We start from the raw sequence: 5,261 nt of genomic DNA on the forward strand, positions 1-5,261 counted from the left end.
TCAGCAGTTGTACGAAAAGCAGAAACTTCATTACTTCTTTGAACATTATATCGTCATTGATCCATACCTGATTTTAACGTAAATAATAATTGTAATTCTGCAATAATTCTCCAGATTTTATTTCTAATCGTCGTTGATTTTCTAATTCTTCACTCATCATTTGATAAGATTGAGCAAATACGTTAGATTATCGCAATATACGGTCAAGAATAAATATGATTTCTAAATCTAACACTGAATTTTCATAAGACGATAATTTATCGTTTCATTAGAATCTATAATAAAAAGTTTACCATAACTCGGATTTTCATTTTGAGCAGCATATAATGCTGCATTTATTTGATAATAAATTTGACTTTGTATTTTGAAATATATGAACTTAGTCGCCTATTTTACAAATTAATTAAATTACTATTAAATGATGTGAATGAAAATAATCTATTATAACTGCTAATATATTGAAAAAAATTATTGGATTTTATATGACTAACATTAAATAAATTACAAAGAAATTGTGGAACTTGAGATAATGATTCCAAATAAACGCATCATAATTACAACAATCATGAAATGAATTTCCTTTATTAGATATTTTTTCAGCTGCAAAATGTTTTGCATTACAATAAATAAAACATTCATGGGACCTATATAATATTCTTAAATCATTTATGGATTATTGAACTATTAATACTTTTATTTTTACTTTTATTTATACTTTATTTTTAAAAATTTTTTACCGTTTTCAGATCTCACATAGATTTTTTAGCCCGTTTTTAGCCCGTTTTAGCTCGTTTTTAGTCCTGCTCTTTTTCTACACTCATAAGGATCGTTCCTCACGGATAACAAGTATAAATGAATATACATATGAGTATATTTTTGAGAAAATTGTCCGTTTTCAATTCACGTCTTTCCATAGAACAAGGAACGAGTACATGCGAGTATGATCATGAGTATCTATGAGTGAATTGTCCGTTTTCAATACTCATTTTTCCGTTATGAATACTTTTGAATGGATTGTTCATTTTCAATACTCATTTTTCCGTTGGAAGTATTTTTTACGGCGTTTGTAAATGTATCTTACAAAAATACATTTTTATGTATTTTTGTAAGATCTATTTACATGTTTTCTTTTTTTTTCATAGCGCATTTTCTCGAATATCATCTAATACATCTTCGAAACCTCGCTGCATGCCTCGTATCTTGATGAGGAAATATACATTGATATCGACAGCGTACAAGTTCCTGAACATTGGGGATCTCACAAATAATTTTAACTCGTGCTGCAAAAGAAATGTCGTAACTCTTGACAAGTCTTATTATGAGAATAAAATGTTAGCGTTTTACTTTCCGACAACAATATATACATCTTAAAATCAGTTATTAAATTGTTAGAAAATCTAAAAACATTGTTAAAAACATGAAAAAGTCGTGGCTTAATCTCTCAATCCATCTATAATTTTTTAAATGCAACAGTACTAATATTATCAAGAATTTATGGATTATCCAAGATACTTAAGCAAGATTATCCGTTAATTATTGTATCTTCCATCAAAGCAATCCATTACACAACTTGGCTTCATCTTTACATAAAATATTAGATAAAAATTTAAATAAAACTAATAGTTTTATTAAAAATAGTTTTCAAAAGACTAAAACTTACAAAAGAATTAAGGTAACTCTATTGGATGATTCTTTCTTAGTGTCTCTAGACGTTGTTTCTCTGTTCACCAATGTCCCATTCGATTTGGTAATAGCGATGGCAATATATAGACAACAATATTTCATTATTAAAGGAAGAATTTTTTAAAGCTATTACCTTAGTACTTGATTCCACTTATTTTTGCTTCAACGATGGGTTTTATAAGCAATCTTTTAGCGTTCCTATGGGATCTCCGTTATCATCAATTGCAGCGAATCTTGTGATGCAAGATTTAGAAGAATTCCCACTTAAGGATCGTTGGAAAGAAATTTTATTGCGAAGGAAGTGGCAGTGTTGAGAAAAGGATTCTATTCTCTCTTATTACATTTTTACATGTTCCATGCCATGGAACTTCTTGACAAAATCCGAAAAGTATTGCGCTTCCTGGCTGAGTGCTTATTACATGAATTGCAATGGAAAGACAGAATGACTTCGTATAGCATAATCAAACGCCTAATTACGATAGCTGTAATTAGTGCGGAAGAGAATGACGACAATAAGGCTGTCATATATGTTAAAAGACGTGAAAAACGCGAATGGCTGGCTGATATACTCGATAGCGACGACTCGATTGAGACTCTGGATATTGATTATGAAGATACAGATTCTTTATGAAATCTTGTTATTATTAATACTATATGATGTGGAAAACATGTTAAAAACGGTGCGTTACAGAAATGTATTTAAAATATACAACTTGTTGGTGAAGAGGGGAGGGAATCGCAATGTCAGAAAAAGATATATCAAGTTTAAAAAAATAAAGTATGAGATTTTTTTTAAATACTTTTTTTTAAATATTTTATAATTTCTTTCCTCCATCCCTATAATTAAAAATCTATCAATATTGATAATTGTTCAGTAGTATGTATATAGTTCAATAAGTATTCGATGTTACTCAATAACAATTTTAATAATGATTCGATGATTAGGAACACTTGGCTATTTGTATTACTAAACATATTATCAGTAGATTAAAATTATTATCGAGTCATATTATTACAAAATCGTAAAAAACAAATATCTATTTATATATTGTAATTAATAAAATCGTGCAAAAGAAGAAAAGAAAAGAGAGCGCAATGGGAGGAAGAGAGAAGGCAAATAATAAGTAGGATTGCAATGGGCAGAAGAGAGAGAACTGCATCCTACAATGGATAAGAGAAAGAAAACAATAGATCCCCTCTTTCTCTACAACACCGACTCCTTGTGACGCGCTTCCCCGCTTTCCCAACCTGAGGCACTTCCTCCTCCCTGATTCTCTCACACATACACGTACGTATATACACTAACACATAGTCGATTAGAATCCCTATATTTATCCTATTAGTATTAATATTATTATTATGTCAGTTGAATCGATTTGTCAATGTAATAAATAGCACATATCATATCGTATATCATATAATTCATTAAATCACTATAGAGAATAGAAAATACTTCGTTATTTGATGACACATAAATATAGAGAAAGATGATATAAAGAATGAAGTATAGTAAAATACAAGTACTTAACTTCACTCTCCATTCGGTTTGTTGTGATACATCTTCACTTGGGTTGCATTCAGGAATTAGATAACTCTAAGGTGCATTTTTGCTATAATATATGTGACGTTTATGACCTAACCTAGTTTATAGTTATCTGGACATAATTCTTGAACGCAGCCATATACGGAATTTTTAGCGGGTCGGATTAATGCCCAAAACGCATACACAGTTTGGATTAAGTATATTAAATTCAATGCAATTACATAAAACATATCATACCTCCTCACATCATAATTCTCATAATGAATACAAAATTAGAATTATTATCTATTATTTTTAATACATTATATATTCCCCCCCCCCCCCATTCATATTCCTTAATAAAACTTTATAAACACATTTAATAATTTACTGCGTCATTTTACGTTGTATTTACAATTATTATTTCCCATACAACACAGAAGATTGAAGCAATAATGCTGCAATGTTGCAATATTACAGATTACAATGTAATATTGCAGAGGTATTACAGAAATGTAAATTAACAATATGCCTTCAAAATGTCAACAACATGCTTGTAATATTCCACAAACATTGTAAAACTGCAATTCTTTAATTGTTACAATAATAATAATATAAAAATATAAGTTTTTACAATAATTATGTAGTACAATCTTTTAGTTTAACAGCCGTTTTTATAATATAATAATTAAACTGCTGAAAACGATTTATCGAAATATTAATTATGCGATCAATGATGTATTTATGCCTGATGTGAACGCAAGAATAAACCAATGCCTGAACTTTATTAATAAATTTCATATCGACATTTTTTAATTGATTTCAATTGACTCGGAGTAATTTCGAATTAAAAAGAATCACTGCGATTAACTTAATTCATTAATTTACCAAGCAGCTATATTATTAATATGGATAATATTTGTAGTTTGTTCAGAGCATATATAGATATGCTTTATCTTTACGAATAAATTTATCCTTTAGAATTAATACTATATTTATTGGAATATTTTATGGTTTTATCATATAAAATTGCTTTTGGAAAGCACATACCACTAGAAATGCGACTTATAGAAAAATTAAAATTAGTGAGATATATGTATACAAATAATTTTCATTTTAAAGTCTTCATAAAAAATTTATCCAAATACATTACATTGCAATATTGCTGGAACGTTTTGTTGCAATATAACAAAAAATGGACATCTTACTGTTGAAATTTTGCAACAATGATTCAGCAATGTTTCGCAACTATCATGCAATATTGCAATGTTTCAATAAAATCATTGCAATGTTTCTGCAATCTTTCTGTGCTGTATGGGTTATAAATCTTTTATCAGTCGTATATTCTAAGATCCCTATGTGCGTGCGTGTACGTGTGTGCGTGCGTGCGTGCGTGCGTGCGTGCGTGCGTGCGTGCGTGCGTGCGTGCGTGCGTGCGTGCGTGCGTGCGTGCGTGCGTGCATGCGTGTGTGTGTGTGTGTGTGTGTGTGTGTGTGTGTGTGTGTGTGTGTGTGTGTGTGTGTAGAACATGATAAAAATGCAAAAATTTTTGAAAGTTTCTCTTATATCATATTTAATTTTACATAAAAATTATATTTCTAATTTTTTTTTTAGTAGTAGACATTTTTATCAGAATAATATATTTAATCTTAAACATAATAAACAATACTTGATAAATTAAGTTTTCGATAAATGACGACTGTTACATCCAAGGTTTCTTTGTCTTATGAAAGAAGGAATTAGGAGTAGAGAGGGCTAGGGAAAAACGCAAAAGGTTTCATTCTTGTGGTTATCGCTCCGAAGGCGTGCCACAAGTCGGAAGTACTTTAATGGATCCCAGAACAACATCGATATGCATCGTTATCCAATCTGACAGTACATTCTTTTCTTCTTTTTAGGTCAAGAAACTTAATTCTTTTGACCAGGGACAAGGCCGATCTTTGAGAAGGTGGAACGATTCGAAAGGGCGCCGAAATAAATGATAATCACTATTTTATTATTTTTACAAAAGATAATTGGTTACATTTATTTATAGACATATATATATATATATATA

This window comes from Atta colombica, unplaced genomic scaffold (assembly GCF_001594045.1).
Source record: "Atta colombica isolate Treedump-2 unplaced genomic scaffold, Acol1.0 scaffold5, whole genome shotgun sequence".
Classification (NCBI taxonomy): domain Eukaryota; kingdom Metazoa; phylum Arthropoda; class Insecta; order Hymenoptera; family Formicidae; genus Atta; species Atta colombica.